The 19541-nt window shown below is 42.0% G+C and overlaps 1 protein-coding gene across 1 annotated transcript in view; it reads left to right on the plus strand.

Moving 5' to 3' along the window:
* LOC127184023 (phosphatidylinositol-3-phosphatase SAC1) overlaps nucleotides 1–19541 on the plus strand; it is a 142306-nt gene that overhangs the window by 116583 nt on the left and 6182 nt on the right. The gene's annotated exons all lie outside the window — the stretch shown is intronic.

Below are 19541 nucleotides of genomic sequence, written 5' to 3' on the forward strand. Positions count from 1 at the left end.
CATGGCCTGGAAACAGATTTAAGTTACTCCAAATTCCATGTTTCACTGTGGAAGCAGTTTCATGACATTTTTATGGTTTTATAGAACAGTGAAAGTCATAAAGCAAGGCAAGTTTAAAATACATTGGTGGGCCGAGTGTGGTGGCGCACGTCTTTAATCCCAGCACTCGGGAGGCAGAGGCAGGCGGATCTCTGTGAGTTCGAAGCCAGCCTGATCTACAAAGTGAGTCCAGGACAGCCAAGGCTACACAGAGAAACCCTGTCTCGAAAACAAAAACAAAAACAAACAAATAAACAAAACAAACCACCAAAAAGAACCATTGGTGGGTACATTAAAGAGGCAGAAGGGAAGGGAAGCTTTTTTATAGGCCCAGGATGCGATCTGATGTCTTACATGGTGCCGCTGCCTTATTACTTAAGGTGTGATGAGTTGTCAGTCAGTATTGGTTTGTTTTGTTTAGTTTTTTGAGGCAAGGTTTCTTTATGTAGCCTTGGTTGTCCTGGAACTAGCTCTGTAGAGCAGCTGGCCTCAAACTCAGTGCTGCGCTCTGCCTCCCAGGTGCTGAGTTACAGGCGAGCACCACTTCCGCCCAGCTGGTTGGCTGATTCTAAATATGCTGTGTGTCTCCTTTTTAGGTCATCGGTTTGCTCTTCCAGTGTTACATGGCTGTATCCTTATCTTAGTTTCTATATCTCTGTTTAAGTTTTATTTTACATGTTTAAATGTTAAAAATGTTTAAGTTTTAAGACAAGTCCCGTCTCAAATGTGATGTGACCTGGCTATTTTAGTATATTTATAATTGTTGTTAACATATAAATGCAGAATCTTAGCATAGACTGTAAACAGCCCACTCTCCTTTTTAGGTTTTATCCTCTGCAGAGTAAGTTACGATTTTCGCTCAAGAGTTCGGGGTCTGATGGCTTTAAAAGAAAGACGCAGACTGCATCTTGCCCTTTTGGAGTGACCTTGTAGCAATGAGTTACACAACAGTAGAGCAAAGTTATTTAATGGATGCCTTCCTTAGTATTTAAAGAAATCAGATTAAGAACTGCAGTCATCACCAACCTGAAAAGTGAAATTTTAAATTTTCATTTGAAGAATGATAGAAATATGAAAATAAAATACAAAGAATAAAGCTTGGAGAAAGCCAAAGCGTAATACAAACAAGCGTTGTTGTCTCATTGTAGATACATTTTAAGAATCCGTCCTAATCAGAGACATCGCAGTGAAGTAGGACGCACATGAATGGGGCCCTGAAGGAAGGTGCAGCAGTCAGGACCCTGTCTATAAATTGGCATCTTTATGTCAAGTACAGCGATGGAGTTTATTGACCTAGCAGTCAAGTTTATTTGTTCATTATGCCCTTACAAGTTTTCATCCATCCATCTATCTACTGGGGGCGCAGGGAGGGGTGGTGTTCAAGACAGGGTTTTTCTGTGTAACAGGCATGGCTGTCCTGGAACTCACTCTAGACCAGGGTGGCCTAGAACTCACAGAGATCCACCTGCCTTTGTCTCCTGAGTGCTGGAATTACAGGAATGTGCCACCACTGCCTGGCAGAATTTTATATTATTAAGAAAAATAATGGAGAAAATGTTTTTTAAAAATCAGGAAAATCTCAGGGTAAAGCTCTTGGTTATTCTGTTATCATCATTGCCTACTAAGCGCGCGCGCGCACACACACACACACACACACACACACACACACACACACACACACACACACACACACACACACACACCAGCCATCTCCCTTTCTCATCTCTTTTCTTATATAGGTCTCATGCATCCCAAACTCACCATGCAGCCAAGTATGACCTTGAACTTTTGAGCCTTGTACCTCCACCTCCCAAGTGCTAGGAGCACAAGCCCTCTGCATGCAAGACAAGTGTACACCAGCCTGCCTCTAACCCTCCTCCACCAAACTTGTAAAAGTTCTCCTAAGAATAAAATAAGAACAGAGGTGTTTTAAGTAGCTTTTCAAGGATTTGGGCCAATTGTTCCTACATTGTTTTGTTTTAAAAATGAGATGATAGAGCTGGAGAGATGGCTCAGAGGTTAAGAGCACTGGCTGCTCTTCCAAAGGCCCTGGGTTCAATTCCCACAACCACATGGTGGCTCACAACGATCTATAATGAGATCTGGTGCCCTGTTCTGGCCTCTAGGCATACATGCAGGCAGAACAGTGTATACATATACATAATAATTAGAAATACATCTTTAAAAAAATAAAATGAGGTTATGAATGGACAAATAATAATTAAAAATCATAAACTTGTTTCTAGTTTGCTTTATAATTAGGTTTCCTACTTAGTGTTGAGTTAAAAGCTTAAAATGGAGTTGTGTTTAATGTAGTTTGTTAACTAGGAATGTACTTTTAGGTTTCATATTTACAGAGATACCAACAAGTCCATCCGAGTGGAGTGCACAATAGACAGGGAGAGATGCACTCCGAGGTAGTTATTCCAGATTACTCAGGGCTCTGTGGGCCACGGAAGGGCTGCCACGGCAGGGCTGCATGTGATGAAAAGCTTCTACAGTACCACTCTCTTACAGCAAGGGGCCAGGTGTGAACAAGGGAGGAGGCCAAGTCATGCCGGGGGGAGGAAGGCATGGGTGTTGTTGGGTAGCTAATTGTAGCAAGTTGAGCTGACTTGGTTTTCTAAGTAGATGTGGAATATGAAGGACAGTGGTGTAGCTATAGGTTCTTGTCACGTACGTGGAAGGAAGCCGTCGTTGAGATGGGGAGTCTGAGGGAGAAGAGTCATCCATCTGTTAAGCTCAGGGCTTCTGTAGGTGGCGGAGGACAGTGTGAGGAAGGAGCCCAACTAGCAGAACTGGAGCTGAGAGAAGAGGTCACGCTAGAGACGACATTTCTTTTTGTTTTTTACCGAATGTGTGTGTGAGGTGTGCGTTCACCATGGTGCATGCAGAGAGGTCAAAGGACAACTTGAGGATCCAGCGGCTCTGTTGCCACCGTGGGGGCCTGGGGCGGAGCTTGTTTAGCTTGGTAACCAGTGCCTTACGCACTCTGGCCTCACAGGGTTAGTCTGTGGATGGTCAGGGAAGATGGCACACCTTTCTTCCTTTAACGTGTTTCGTTTGTGTGCATGTGCACACTTGTGCAGGTCAGAGGACAAGATTCTGTTCTTTCCTTCCACTTTGTGGGTTCAGGTGTTGATTAAACTCAGGTCCTCAGGCTTAGTGACAGGTGCCTCTATCCTCTGTGCCAGATTATCAGCCCTTAGACTTTTAAAGGGGAATAGTTTGGGAGCTTGAGGAGTGATCAGTGAGTTTGGTGGTGACAGACAGCAAGAATGAATCTTAGAATTGGTAAAAACTTCTTGTATGAATTCCTAAAGCGTTCACAGCAGCGTGTTGTAACAAAGTAGTGAGCCCCACAGAATAAAAGTATGTGTTCGTGGCCTGGTCCTTTTCCCATCACACACAACTCTGAAGAGGAGTAAACTGCTCTGGGATGACCCTGGGAATTTATGGGGAGTAAAGACAGAGTTACAAGGTTATGGGGTGGTGTCATTTTCATAAAGCCGAAAAGCAAATGTTTTCTTTATTTTTTAATAATGGTTATAGGTACAGAAACTAGAAAGATGAGAGAATGGTTGTCACAGACTTGTTAAAAATTGTTATTTAAGAAAAAGATGTCACATATAGCACACAACAGTAGGGCAGACCTAAACAGATGAGCAAAGATAAACGATATGGCCAGAGGAGCCGGCGTGGTGGCGCACGCCTTTAATCCTAGCACTCGGGAGGCAGAGGCAAGCGGATCGCTGTGAGTTCAAGGCCAGCCTGGTCTACAAAGGCGAGTCTAGGACAGCCAAGGCTACACAGAGACCCTGTCTTGAAAAACAAAACAAAACAAACAAGCAAACCCAAATGATATGGCCAGTGACACAATAAAACTTGTTAGCCTCGTAATGCCTCCGTGAGTTGGATAAACTCGTTATTAGTAGTTGGTAAAGAAGAAAGATAAAATAATTCTCAGGTTCGCTGGCATTTTTTGATAGTGTGATATAATTTGATCCATGTCCACATGCTCCCAAAAAGAGACGTTTGTTGAAACTCTGGACCAGAATCAACTTGCCTGTCTGTCAACAGTAGAACAGACAAATACGCTGGTATATCCTTTCTGCTGTGCTGGTACATGCTTGTGATCTCAGCCCTATGTAAGCTGAGGCAGAAAGGTTAACAGTTTGAAGCCATGCTGGGTTACATAGCAAGACTTTTTCTCAAATAGGGACACCCCCCCCCCAACAAAACAAAACAAAACAAAACCAACCAGTAGTGTGCTTATGCGGGGAGTAATTAAAGACTGTAGTAGTGACTGAACTCAGGGACATACAGAGCATGCAGGGCCACAGGAGCACTACTCTGTCATGCCTTTCATGCAAGAAAGTGAAAAGCTGTTCACACTAATACGTTGTTTCGTGGCAAAACTTGAAAGCCAAGCAGAGGAGCGAGGTGAGTGGCCCTTCCTCAGTGACTGTAATGGGGTCAGATGGAGAACTCAGCATGCTTCAGAGATGCCCTAGAATACGAAGGCTTTGTTTTGATCAAACAGATTTGACTTAAAAGCCACAATTTAATCAGTTTTAATTGCACAATTCAGTGACTATTACTGAAGGAAAGGTTTGGAGAAATCCCAGGCTGACGTGAGCGCTGTGCTTCTGAATATGATCTTGGACCTTCTACCTCTGAGTGCTAAAATCACGTGTGGGTCGTTACATCTGGCCTTATGTCACGCTGGGGGTCAGACGCAGGTCTTCATGCATGCTAGAAAGCACTCTACCCTTTTATATTTTTCATGTTAATTTTTTCCCATTTTTAGATTCACTATTTACATTCCAGAGAAAAAGCAATTAACGTTTGTTTCTGGATTAATACTTTGATCTATAAGTCTTCATATACCAACTGTTAAGATCAATTTATATATATAATTATACAAGTTATATATTTCAGATTCTTATTTAGCTACAATAGCTGGCTCCCCCCCTTCATTTAATTTTTAAACTTTTACCTCTTGTAGTACAAGAGGTCAAACCCAGGGCTGAACTGTGCTCCCAGCTCCTACTCTGTTTTCCATTTCTTACTTGAAGATTTCTTTCAGATCCCTGGTTTTCATTCAGAACAGGGTTTTGGTGATATCATTGACAGTGTTATACTTTTAGAAAGTAGTTGAAGATATCAGGGAAAGGAGAAGGTTAAATAGAAACACTAGCAAAGTCCTTAAGTATTCTGACCTCATGTCACTGTAGAGCTGACTTGACGGATTCAGTGGGGAACGAGGGTACTGAAGGTTTGCAAACAGCCATGAAGAACCAGCAAGACTTGCATATTGTTTCCCCCTCCTAAAGACAGTGCGTTCCTGTTAGCATAAATAGATTTCTGTTGATTCTAGAGCTATTTCTACATTACATTTTTCTTAATGTAGTTAAGTTATTACTATGCACTCATGTTCTATTAATGGGAAATACTTTGATTGGATTCTCATCTCCCGAAGGAGTTGTTTCAGGGCTGGCGTGCGCTACTACGTAAGAGGTAAGACTCACTTCCTGCCGCCATGACTGGGCCATTATGCCATTGTCCGCATGATTGGTCTGTTATGCCGTTGTTCATTGCTGTCTTGAATGACTTTCCTGTGACCTTATAGATTATGTTATTTGATACCCCTGCTAATGTCCTCTCATTATAGTGATTAGTAGGTCTTCTGTGCTTTTCTCCAGGTACTGTCGTCACTAACTGTTTAATAACAGCTGCATGTTTACTGGGTGACTGAAAGTTCTCACTCCAGACAGTGTCTCACTCACCACTCCTGGCTTCTTTGCATGTGTAAAGGCAGCCATTTTACTACAGGACTTCAGCTTATAATTCTGCAGGCTCTGCACTAAAAATGTGCCGATTTGCCTCCTAAACTGTTAAGATGTGTATTAGAGTTATTGTGTTTATGAAGATTGACAACATTTGCTCTGCTTTCAACCATAATGTATCAGAATAAAATCCTATTAAATAACTAATTTTGAGATCAGAGTGTTATATAGGGAATGTCTGATTAATCTTATTACAGATGCTATACCACTGAGAAAAAGCTACTAAGAATGGTCTTAACCAAATTAGTGTTAGCATCTCCTTAACTACATTTTCTTGGATTGTTAAGCATTGAATACATGTTTTAAGCATGAATTGCATTTTTTAAATGACAGGAAATTTCTATTAATCTGCTTGGTTCTTTGTTCTTGGGGTGTGGGTTTGTGTGTTCTCGAGACAGAGTTTCTCTATGTAGCTTTTGGCTATCCTGGGACTCGGCGTTGTGGACCAGGGTGCCCTCAAACTCCCAGAGAACTGCCTACCTCTGCCTCCTGGGTGCTGGGATTAAAGCTGTGTGCCGCGGCTGCCTGGCTTTCTGTTTGGTTCTTATTCTTCTGCCAGATAACCAGGTGTTAGTTTCTTATTTATCCTATTCTATAACTTTTTATATCAATGCCGGCATGTTTTCTTCCTTTTATAGACAGTGGTTATAATCTTCTACGTGTTTTCCTACATCTTGGTTTCTTTTTAAAATTAGTATATTTTGGAAATCTTTTCATAATATCTTCCTCTTTCCTCTCTTCCACTTCTCTCTTTTTAAGACAACTGATAACAAGATAATTGCTCCTTAATGAGAATTATGTAAGGAGTCTTAGTTGGTGTTCTATTGCTGTGAAGAGACACCATGATCACAGCAGCTCTTAGAAAAGGAAAACATTTAGTTGGGGCTGGCTTACAGCTTCAAAGGTTTAGCCCATGACATCATGGTGGCATGCAGACACATGCGGTGCTGGAGAAGTAACGCGTCCACAGGCAGCAGGAGGAAGAGACACCGGCCTTGTTTGGGCTTTTGAAACCCCAAGGCCCCTCCTCCTTCCTGCCCCCATGGGACACACTTTCTCCAACAAGGCCACACCTAATCCCTCTCAGGTAGTGCCTAATGTGAGCCTGTGGGCAGCCATTCTCATTCAAAACACCACAGAAAGAAACAAATGCAGCCTGTGATTCTGAAAGTAATTTAGTATTGGCAAGTGTGAGTGTAGCTCAGTAAATTTGTTTCCTTTTGATACCTGCTACTGTGTAGTCACGGGTGCACTGATAGTGATAGCTCAGTGCTTTACTTGAGAAATGTGTCAGAAAAGGATATTTTAATGTAGGGGAATTAAAAATTCATTTCTTTCTTGTAATTTGGTAATCTGCATCAGGACTACCTTGAAAAATGCTTTTGTTTAGCAGACTTTTCATAGCAACAATAAATTATGTAAACAAACTGATAAGGAAATATTTCAGATATCAGAAATTCCTAACCAGTATAGAGTCTCTGGCAATTATATTAAACTGCTTCTCTAACTAGGTTTCATGGACATGGTCACAGATGTTTAGGGTCATACACCATTTAAACATCTTCTAGAGACTCTGTGCATTACAACTAAGCACTAGTGATGCAGTACCTTTCATTACTGAGCCACATTTTTATTTAATTTTATGTTATTACCAAGTATAATCACAAAAATGATAGCTTTAACTTTAAAAATAGGACTCATAGGCATGCTTGACTTTCTTTTCTTCAAAAGGTACTGTTTTGAGGATATTTATAGTATGAAAAATATAAATTAGCTTTATGTTTATATAAATAAATCGTGACTACTCTTTAAGCCTATTTAAACAAGCTTCTTTCAGTTTTCTGATAATGTACTATCCATTTGTTGGAACTTTAATTTTATAAATACTTTCCCATTAATGTGAGCTTAGTTGGTAATTATGTTGTCTTGATTTTTTTTATATATTTCTTTTCTCCCAAATGTTAGGAATTGATTCTGAAGGTCATGCAGCTAACTTTGTAGAAACAGAACAGATTGTGCACTACAATGGGAACAGGGCGTCGTTTGTACAGGCAAGTGAATGTGTCTGATGGTCATGTGATGGCCTTTCTACTTGATCGTCATTCTGTCGTGTTGAAATTTTCCTCTTCTCCTTCCCTTTTTCTTTCTTTCTTTTTTTCTTCTCTTCTTCCTCCTCTTCAGGTTTTTCAAACCTGAAGGTAGCACTGGCTGACCTTAAACTTACTATATAATTTGTTATATGACTTTGAACTCCTGATCTTTTTGCCTCCGCATCCCCGATGCTAGGATCACACGTGTTTACTGCCAGGCCAATCTTCCTTCCATCCTTCCTTCCTTTCTTCTTTTTGAATTTTAATTTATTATAATTTATTCAGAGGACATCCTGAATATTATTCCCTTCTTTCTTAAGTACTGACTTTGTGTACAATGTGGGAAAAGTTCAGATAATAAAAGGGTTGGTTATTAATATGGCACTATCTCATAGATACTTCCTGCCTTTAAGTTAAACCCCCCAAAAAGAAGAGAGAAGAAAGTGTGAGGTGCATGGAGTTTAGCAGTTCACCACTGTAGCCTTTGCTGACAGCTGTACTGACAGCTTGGCTGGACCTGCTTACTCAGGCCTCCTCACCTTTCCCTACTCCAGAATGTCAGTGGATAAACAAATTCAGATGTTTGTAGATACAGTCCTTTGAGAATGAGTAAAGCATTTTTTTTTTTTTTTTTTTTTTTTTTTGTATTGCCAAACTATATAATTTATATATAAATTGGTTTTTTGGGATTTGGTATTTTGTTTTGTTTTGTTTTGTTTTTCGAGACCGGGTATCTTCGTGTAACAGCTCTGGCTGTCCTATAATACAGGCTGGCCTCGAACTCACGGAGCCACCTGCCTCTGCCTCCCAAGTACTGGGATTAAAGGTGTGTACCACCACTGCCCAGCCTAACTTGTTAATTTTTACTGGTAGATAAATCTGTTTGTTTTAGAATTTAAGGTCTGCCCAGTACTTTCTATTACACAAGAGCCATGTGTGTAACATTGGGAAGGATGTTGGTTGTATGTGTGTATGTATGTATTCAGTCAGGCTCTCCAGGTAGTCCTGGCTGTCTTGGAGTTTTCTATGTGGACCAGGCTGGCCTTGACCTCAGAGAGAGTTGCCTGCCTCTGCCTCTGCCTCCCAGTGCTGGGATTAAGCGTGTGTGCCACCATAGCTAGCAAAACAGAATTTAAGAAGGTACATATAGACTTTTGTAGCTGGTAGATTTGTTTTGTTTTTCTTTGCAAAGTTGTTAATATCTGTACTGCTTACAGTAATTAGGTTGAAAAACACTAATTTGTGTTCTTTCTTTTCACATTTCTCTCTTTTCTTTTAGACTCGAGGATCAATACCTTTTTTCTGGTCACAAAGACCAAATCTAAAGTACAAACCACAGCCACAGATCAACAAAGTAGCAAATCATGTATGTATTTTCCTGAATTTTTCACTGGTTAAAATAGAACCTAAGTTGCTTTTTGGTTTGCATATAGAACATGTATTTGTTCCCCACAAGTCATAATTCAGCACCCTTAAGGCCCCTCTCCTGGACTGTAGAAAAAACTGCCTCAAATAACGTGTCACAAGTCCTAGAACAGAGACCACGGGAGCATGACAGATGGGCACGTGGGGACCTCAGTGAAGTGTGTGATTGTCGTGGGTGCATTCAGAATTGACACAGTGACGCCGTAGTGCAGCACAAATGGCTGTAATGCTGCTTACCTCATGGTGCTCCCAGCATCCAGGGAGCACGGTCCTCATCCTGGCACTCTCTTGAATATAGAAACAGGGTAGTTAAGGAGGTATTTTAAAAATACGGTAATTATCATGTAATAGAGTCTAATAAACTATATACTGTTGTCTCTCTTCTAGATGGATGGTTTCCAAAGACATTTTGATTCACAAGTAATTATTTATGGAAAGCAAGTCATAATTAATCTGGTAGGTTTGACTGGTTTTGGGGGGCAGGCAACAAAACAAAAACTTTAATTAACAGGGAAATTAGCCAGGCGTGGTGGCGCACGCCTTTAATCCCAGCACTCGGGAGGTAGAGGCAGGTGGATTGCTGTGAGTTCGAAGCCAGCCTGGTCTACAAAGTGAGTCCAGGACGGCCAAGGCTACACAGAGAAACCCTGTCTCAAAAAACCAAAAAAAAAAAAAAAAAAAAAAAAACAGGGAGATTAATTTTTAAATTAATGTTTCTATAACTTTTTATCAGACCAAACAGGAACTCTGATCCTAGTAGTTATTCTTTTACTGTCTTCCCTTAGTTCCCAGCGACTGTTTTACTTTATTCTCCAATTGTTCTGAATTTGTCTGTTTTTGTGTTCCTCACATATGTGTAGAATCATATAATATTTTCCTCTGTTTTACTTGTTTCATCTAGTATAATATTTTAAAGATTCATCCATGTTTATCAGAATTGCATTACTTTTAAAGACTGGATAGTATTTTTGTTTTTGTTTTTTTTGAGACAGGGTTTCTCTGTGTAGCCTTGGCTGTCCTGGACTCACTTTGTAGACTAGGCTGGCCTCGAACTCACAGCAGTCCGCCTGCCTCTGCCTCGTGAGTGCTGGGATTAAAGGCGTGCACCACCACGCCCAGCTCAAGACTGGATAGTATCTTATTGTAGGAATATAGGACATTTTATTTATTCATGAATTGATAGACATTTGGGTTATTTCTATTTTTTAGGTTTTATGAATGAGTTAAAGAGCATCGTGAAGGAATTTAAAGAAAAGTAGTACTAATTCTTATTAAATCCTTAAACTTTTAGATTAGTGAAATTGATTAGTGAAGCCATCTGGTCTGAGGCTTTTCTTTAACAGTCTCCTTTCTAATTACTAGTCTGTTTAGATTTTTCTTTTGTGGAGAGGGAAGGTGCTGAGGTTGGGGTGAGGTTTCAATGTTAGCCCAAGCTACCCTTGAACTCTTAGTGTCCCTTCTGCCCCAGCTTCCCCGGTGCTAGAGCTGACATAGGTGAGCCAGCGCGTCATCACTTTGCTATTCCAGTTTTCTATTTCTTCATTGTTCAGTTGTAGTAGATTGTGTGTGTGTGTTGTTTGTTTGTTTGTTTCGAGACAGGGTTTCTGTTACACAGAGCCCTGGCTGTCGTGGACTCTCTTTGTAGACCAGGCTGGCCTTGAACTCACAGAGCTCCGCCTGCCTCTGCCTCCGTCTCCCCCAGTGCTAGGACTAAAAAGGTGCGCCACGACTCCCAGCTTAGTGTGTATGGTTTTGTTTTGGTTTTGCTCTTTTAAGAAATAAATGTTTTTGTTGCTGTTTTGTTTTGTTTGTTTGGTTTTTGGTTTTTCAAGACAGGTTTCTCCGGGTAGCCTTGGCTGCCCTAGACTCGCTTTGTAGACCTGGCTTGCCTCCAACTCACAGTGATCCACCTGCCTCTGCCTCCTGAGTACTGGAGTTAAGAAATTTGTTTAACTTGAATTGCACATTTTTTGGCATATGAGTATCTGAAGTGTCCTCTTACAATTCTTTTTTCATTTCTCTAAAAGTTATTAGCAGTATCCTCATTACTATTGTTGGTTTCCGTAATTTGAATCTCGCCACTTTTGTTATTGCTGTTGTTGATTGTAGCTGAGCTTGTCAGTGTTACTGATCTTTTTAGGAACTAGTGTTTGGTTGTCTCCTCTGTTAGTTTTCTGCATGTTTTATTATTTCTGCTCTAATCTGTATCATTCCTTTTTGTCTGCTACCTTTGGAGTCTTTTAGATCCTTAATGTGCACGTTAGGTTACTGATTTGAAGCCTTCTTTTTCTTCTCTCCTTCCTTTATTTTTAAACGTTTGTTTATTTTTATTTTCATTTGTATATCACCTGCATTTATCTATGTGTACTATGTGTCCACAGAAGCTAGAAGCTATCGTCAGATCCCCCAGAACTATAGTTACAAATGGTTGTGAACCACTGTGTGGGTGCTTAGAATCGAGCCCGCATCCTCCTTGAACTCCCAGAGAAATCTTCCTGCCTCTTCCTCCTGAGTGCTAGAATTAAAAATATGTTGCTACCACACCCCACTAGGTTTTTATTTGTACGACTGACTTTCCTTAAACATTCTGCCTTTCATTATTGTAATGTAACACTGGAGTCAGTTTTCCTCCCAGAGCTGATAGTGCTTTTGCTGCTGTTGTTTGGTTCTTCAAGGTTATAGTGATGCGTTTGCTGTGGACTTTTCCAGACTCTCTTGCAGAGACTTTCCTCATCGTTGTGTGCTCACTGAAGACTGTGTTTTAGTATGTTCAGCTAATGTTTTGGCAGACTTCAGAGAAAAGACAAAATAACAAAATAAAAGAACAACCTGTCTTCTGTTCTTTGCAAACTGGCTCTGCTCTGAGACAGCGATTCATTTACCAGTTAGCCAGGCGTGCTTCTGGCAGTGGGCTGTGGGCTGTGGGCAGTGGACAGTGGGCTGTGGGCAGTGGTGTTTTGCAGTATTAGGGTTTTTCTGGACATGTTTCTTGCGTGAGCATGGAAGTAGCTTTCATATTTACTGCTACTTTTGAATGTCCTGTTTTCTAAAGAGTGTCACTGGTTGGTCTAGGCCTTACGCAGTCTGTTTTATGTCTCTCTCCAGAAGGGAGCTCTTGCCCAGGTACCCATTGGCTGAGAGTGCAGCTGTAGCCTGTACACTCCGCCCCGTGTCTTTCCTTCACTCAGCTACACAGCACAGAGACGGCCAGTCCTTCAGCTGTGCATCCAGGCTGGTCTGCTCTGCAGGTTTGAAGAAGGGAGCTCAAAACAAGATTGCTGCTGTTTATTATAGAAGCCGTCACTGACCTGTGGAGGGGGAAGGACAGAATGCTGTCGAGATTTTGTATAGCTTGGATATCTTGATAGATATTTTATTTGTTACTGTAAACTTTGACCACTTTTCCATAGGTCCTACAAAACTGGTTCAGATGATTTCTTCTTTTTTTGTGTTTCTGTGCCAAAATGAAAGCTTAGAATTTCCTTGTTATTTTCCTAGTATTACTATCTAAATAAAAAGTCATACTGGTTTTCTGTTTGTTTGTTTTGTTTTTAATACAGGTGAATCACAAGGGATCAGAGAAAACCACTTGAGCAAACATTTGCAAAAATGGTGTCATCACTGGGTAGCGGGATGATCAGGTACCTCCCTTGGTGACTGTATATGAACACCGAGAATGTGCTATTATATTTCAGCTCGCGTTAAAAAGTGTGTGTGTGTGTGTGTGTGCGCGCGCGCGCGTGCCTGTGGAGGCTGGATGTACGCAGCCCATTGTCGATGCCAAACATGGGTCTTCTGCAGGAGCTGCAGCAGGTGCTTGTATGATCTGGATCAGTGTAACTTGTGTGTAACCTCATCTGGAGCAGTAATCTTTCAGTACTCTGTCTGATAGTCTGTGTAAAGCAAGGCTGTAGCTGATAATTCTGGTCAGAGCACTAAGAATAACCTACAGTGCTACTTCTGTTGAAATTGCCTTTTAAGATGCTCTCCTTGCTTCCTGGGATTGGCCCATGTGTGCTTTTGTGCTAATGTCTGGGAGTTACCATTCTCTCTTGAGAACCGTTGAGGTGGTGGACTCTCTTACATGCTAGAAGCCCACACTGTGTGGATAGAGCCAGGGAGAGTTACACAGCAACGGATGCTTTGTCTGCATTTTCACTCTTCAGGTGGGAGCACGGTGTCCTTCCAGTCCCCTACTTGTTGTGATCCCTGAGCAGGAAGTTGGGGTGTATGCCCTTCTTCATCTAGTCAGTGTTCTCCATTGGCTGTCAGAGCTTGGCTCATGACACGTCGCCCTTCTGAAGAGTGGTGTCAGACGGTGGATGCCTTCCACTTAGATGTCATCTCACTCTAGAGTTGTTCTTAAACACTCACCAAGATTGACAAACTTTTCTCTGTACACACATGTATAATGTACACGTCATCTGGGGCGTAGCTAGCACTGTAGGGCTGTCTTACCTCCTGCACTTCTTCAACCCCTAGTACACAGCAGACACCTGCCTGATCCGCCATGGCGGAGCTGAGTTCCAGTACTTGGAACATGTTGATCTGGAAAGTGGGAGAAAGAAGAAGCCACATTCTTTGCATACAGGAACAGAAAATAAATACATGTTACCCAGCTGGATTGTACCTTTTGAAGTGTACACCTCAGTACTGGAAATCTGATCTGTTTCACTAGCATTTGCTGTGTTTCTCTACTTTTACCTGCAGGTCCCTAGAATAACAAATGATAACAAAATTTATCTTATAATAGTTTTAATTAATTTGTCCTCCACCATTGATATGAGCATGGGAGGTGTGTGGGTGGGTGTGTGCGTGCGCCCGTGCACGCGCTGCTGTGGTGCTAGTAGTAAATCCAGAATGAAGGAGGCACTACATTCCTAAGCATTGTGCGTGCTCTGACATAGAGAAAAATCATCTTGAAGGGGTGTTATTAATAGAAGAAAATTGAATGGTCTTGTCAGTTTCTGAGTATGTGCTTTTTTGGTAGGTACATTGCCTTTGATTTCCATAAGGAGTGTAAAAATATGAGATGGGATCGACTGAGTATTTTATTGGACCAAGTAGCAGAAATGCAGGATGAGTTAAGGTAAGCCATATTACTTCTTTAGAGCAGTAAGGGGAGAGAGAGCTGTATATGTCAGTCTTATTAATTACATGTTGTTTAGCAGATCTGTGAAGCTGTTTCACTTGGTTGTCAGTGCCTAAATAGCTGTTTATTTTAATTTTTTATATTGGAAGAGTGTTTTTGATTGAAGAATAACTGAATTCTTATAGATAGACCTATCTCAGGAGTGTTCATAGTCTTTTCCAAATTGTCACGTAGCTGCAGTTGGTTTATCACTATTTTGTTTTTAGCAGTGTGTCATTTTATCCCAGCATTCTGTTGTGAGCATTTGTAATGATAATTTTTAGTGTCCTCTCCGCAGCTTTAGATGTTTACGTCAGATGCGTGACTGGGCCCTCTCCTTGTCTCTGAAAGCGTGTTCTCCAAGTGCTTTTCTTTGGGTGAATTTTTGTGTATCTTTTTACTCGTGTTAAAATTTGCCTAGAAAAAAAAATCTCCAGTGTAGGATTAGTGGAGGGAAAGATTTAACGTCATTGTGGTGCTTTCTGATGTGTGTGCCACGTGTTAGTGTGCGGTTCACGTGCTTGTTGTCCCGTGCGTCGGTCAGGCTCACTCGTTTAAAGCTGAACAGTCTGTTCACCGTCCTGTCCTTTTGTTTCACCTCTGATAGTTCTAGCCTGGCACTCCACGTGTACGTTTTTTAATTTTTAATTTTTTGACAGTTTGTTACTTGTGTACAGTATACCAAATGTACTTTTAAATTTCAGTCATCTCTTTGCGCACTTGTTCAGTTTTTAAGAATATATTAATAACATAGCTATCAGCTATGTTAATTTCTTTTCCTGTGACATTCCATCATGAGCACAGCTGGTGGAGAATAGTAGGCTGGTACTGTGCTTGGCGTGAGACAGGAGACTGTCTGGGCTGGCGTTGGCGGTAGAGGGGCGGCTCCTCGGGTTCACCATTAATGGCTGTGGTGGAGGACAGTGTGGTGGCCCACACCTTAACGCCAGCACTTGGAGGCAGAGGCAGACAGATATCTCTGAATTTGAGGCCAGCCTGTTCTAAATCGGGAGTTCCAGGACAACCAGGGCTATGTAGACATCTTGTCTCCAAAAGCAAAACAACAGCAGCAACAAAAATGTAAGGAGAAGACTCAACTGCAGAAGCCCTGTCATTGTTGGTCACTGTGCTCCTCAGATAGGAGGGTTAGGTCATCTCTCACGACAGTGTAGTTTCCAGTGGCTTTGAGATAGTAGCAGGAATCTGTCCTTCTGACAGTGTCTCCGGCCGTCCCTCATTAGCCATATGAGCTGGGGCCAGATGGCCATCCGTAGACTTCTGTCTCTCCATTTGTAAAGTAGAGAGAATAATGCTTACCTAGGAGACTTCCTGTGTGTACCAGTGACACATCCTTGTGTGCAGCCAGCCTCGCTGTGCTCCAGGACATTAGCTAAGTGATTGTTTATCTAAATACCTTCTTCAAGTCCTTCTTCCTAATATGATAGTTTTGACTTAGCTTTGATGAAACTGTTGTGTTTTGGGAAATAATTTTACTTTCTAGTTTTCAAACTAAGCCCTGCAGACTTTGCTAGATATTTGGTTTGCATGTTTTATTTTCTCTCATTCAGACCTTAGAGCCGCTTAATAGTTTTGAGTATCAAACAAACAAACAAAACAAAAAACCCAACCCTGCTATTTAAAGTTCTGCATCTGGGAGGCTGGCCAGGGCACTAAGGCTGGCAGCAGATCGTTTGTTGCCATGTTCTTAACCAATTGGATGGTATCAAAATTTTTGCTTCGAAGTGTTATCTGAGGAACTTGTTACAAAAATGAAAACATCACAGAAACTTGTCACCGTGCTTGGCTACTGTATACATATTTGAGTGATGAAGGAGAGAGGACGTTTTTATTTTCAAAAATGTACTTTCTATTGTCTAGTTGCATGGTGATGCATTTTAAAAGAGACTGAACATTTTAAGTGCATTTTCCGTCCTTTGCTTCAGAGGTTCTGATTGCATTGGTCGTCGAGGCTAAGAATCTTTATCTGTAACTCAGGAGATGCTGGTTGGGACTTTGCAGAGACTCAGCCCTGATAGGTAGGGACATGGCTGAAGTGACTGTGTGAGGGACCTTAGGAGAGACGGGTGGCTTCCATAGCAGGAGTCTCCCTGTCCTCCCAGCTCTTCTGTGTGTGACGACTTCTGTGAAAGCTGTGTTTAGCAAAAGGGCTGTGTTGCCTCAGCCGTTTATTTTCCCATTTGGTCTAGAAAAACGAAATACACTTGACTGTTCACTCCCTCTGACCTTGCAATTTATGTGTTTTACTTAGTTCACCCCATGAGACCTGTGTCCTAAGAGCTGTGTCACTGGGGTGTTCAGTGTGCTTTGGTATAGGAGTGCTCACACAAATGTGTTTCAGTTATTTTTTAGTAGACTCCGCCGGCAAGGTGGTGGCGAACCAGGAAGGAGTTTTCCGCAGCAACTGCATGGACTGTCTAGACAGAACAAATGTCATACAGAGTTTACTGGCTCGACGCTCCCCTTCAGGCCCAGCTGCAGGTAAATATGACTTTATTGAATCTTTTATTGAAAAAAAAAAGTAAAGAACCTTTACTTTTGAAAACCAGCAACAAAAAGTACTCACATTGTCCACACCTTAACCTGAGTTTTATTTTTGTACTTTGCCATCAGAGCACCCATGTGATCTTTACTTTGCTGTTTTCCATTAGTATTTATGTAATCATAGTTTAATAGTATATATTGAATTATAATTTATTAAGCCATTATGTTACTATATTTTGGGGCCCTAAGTAATAATACTGTAGAGAATGTGTCTGTTTTTAATATCATTAACTTGTATTTTTTCCTTTGGGTTTTAGTTCATTTCCGATTGCTTTGATTAAATAAACTGACAAGGTCAATTTAGGGAGCAAAGGTTTGTTCTAGCTACTGTTCCAGGTTGGAGCCCGGCATTGTGTCGTGTCTCCTGAGCGTGCTGCTGGGGAGACGTGAACACGTGTGTGTTCCTTCCAGCTAGGGAGTGCACAGCAGAGCAGAGTAAGGGAAACCACTGACTCAGTCAGAGTGTTGGGTTACTTACCGCGTGTGAGTGAGGGGTTACTTACCGCGTGTGAGGGAGGGGTTACTTACCGCGTGTGAGTGAGGGGTTACTTACTGCATGTGAGGAAGGGGTTACTTACCGAGTGTGAGGGAGGGGTTACTTAAGGGAGCAAAACTAACTCAGACACGGCCGAATCACCCCACCCCAACACCAAACTGCATGCCTGGAGGTTACTGCATGACTTGCAGGCAGCTTCAGAGATTGGAGAGTCTCTTGCAGCCATCCTGGTGGCTTGAGGGTGCCTCAGCAGTCCTTACTACTTACATAAACTGGGGAGGGAGGGTCAGTTTACGCCTGGTGTGTCTGGTCAATTTCAGGGACTTGCTGAGGTTTCTGAGTCGTTTCCTTCCTAGTCATAAGGAGCTTCCCTGCAGATGGAATGTTTTTTATCTTGAAGGAGACTGTATACAACGTGGGGTATCGAAGCCTCAGGAGCTGCAAGCAGCTAGTCACACCCACAGTCAGGTGTAGAGAGACTAGCAGGGACCAGATGCTATGTTCTTGATAGTGCTCAGCTCTCTCACAGTTCAGGACCCAGAGCAGCGGTTGTCACTCGGCCTCGAGCTGGCTGCCACAGCAGCGGTGTGATCAAGACCGCCTCCCTACAGAGAGCCCACATTCAGACTCTTCCCAAATGACTCTAGACTGTGCCAAGTTGATAATCAAACTAACCTTAGTCAGGCTAATTTCTAGAAGTGGAATTAGAGAGTTAAAGAGAACAAGTGCATTACCTCCTAAGAGGGCCCATCAGTTATGTTGATGTCAGCCACAAGTGAGTGAGTCCATTCATTGACCTCTATCTAACTGCACGAGGCGTTGTTTGTTTAAGACGTGCCTTTTCCTTTGTTCTGCTTTGTGTTGTTTCTGAGGCAGGGCCGCCCTAGCACGTGTAGGGCTTCTAGCTCCTCATTCTCCTGCCTTGGCTTCCTCACCTGCGTACCTCATCCAACTTTTTCCCTCTAATTTAGTATAACAAGACTGTTTTGGAAATGTCGCTCAGTTGATAGAGTGCTTGCTTGGTATGAGTGAAGCCTAGATTTGCTCTCACGTTTATGTTTATGGCACATAGCTTGTGGGCGTGGAATCGGGGGGATCAGGTTGCCCTTGGCCGCATGAGACCCTATCTCAAAAAAAGAAAAAAGGTTTTTGTTTACATTTCTTGGCCTAACATGGGCCATTAAGCTTCTTGGTTAAAAGTTTCTGACATAATTACTTTACCATTAAGATTGTGCTAAGGGGGAAAAAATGAATGCAAACAGCTTATTCTGTATATATATTTAACTTTAAATATGAATGAGAACCTAGACTTCTAATTCACATTGGCATTTGTTGTGAGGGACAAAGTATGTTCCAAAGGTCTAGATAATTTATAAGTATTCAAATGACAGAATCAGGAAATGCCAATTAGGCATTTAGGATGAATTTTAACTATGCCAAAGAGATGGTGGTCAGCCTCCAGCTTGTGCTGTGCTGTGCCAGTCTGTTGAAGATACTTCAGCCTTCATTTTCAGTAGGAAGGGTTAGGAATAGTTTGGTCCCTTGGCTGATTAAACACAGCCTGCTCAATTCAGTTGTATAATCTGCTTCCCCTAGTAGACACAGGTTGATGGAACATGAGGAACTTCAGAGTATCTTTGGGCAGAAGTCTTTGAGGCGGCCTTGTCAGCTGGTGTGTGGACTCCCTCATGTTCTTTGGCCTCCAATAGGGGCAGTTTTTGCCCAGGTAAAGACGTTGGGGTGCTCTGACTCGCACTGAGCAAGAGGTAGTGAAGGGTTGTCTCAAGTGGTTCGAGGGGTTGATGATTTGAAAGAAAACCCAAGACAGGGCTTTCTAGTATGTGTTTGGTAGATCCCAAAGAGGAGTCCACAGAGAAGGGGATTCAGGGACCCAGAAACCCTTGAAATTTTACAAGAAGGGGTGTCTGCGCATGTGTGGGCGCTCATGG

This window comes from Acomys russatus, chromosome 32, assembly GCF_903995435.1.
Source record: "Acomys russatus chromosome 32, mAcoRus1.1, whole genome shotgun sequence".
NCBI lineage: Eukaryota > Metazoa > Chordata > Mammalia > Rodentia > Muridae > Acomys > Acomys russatus.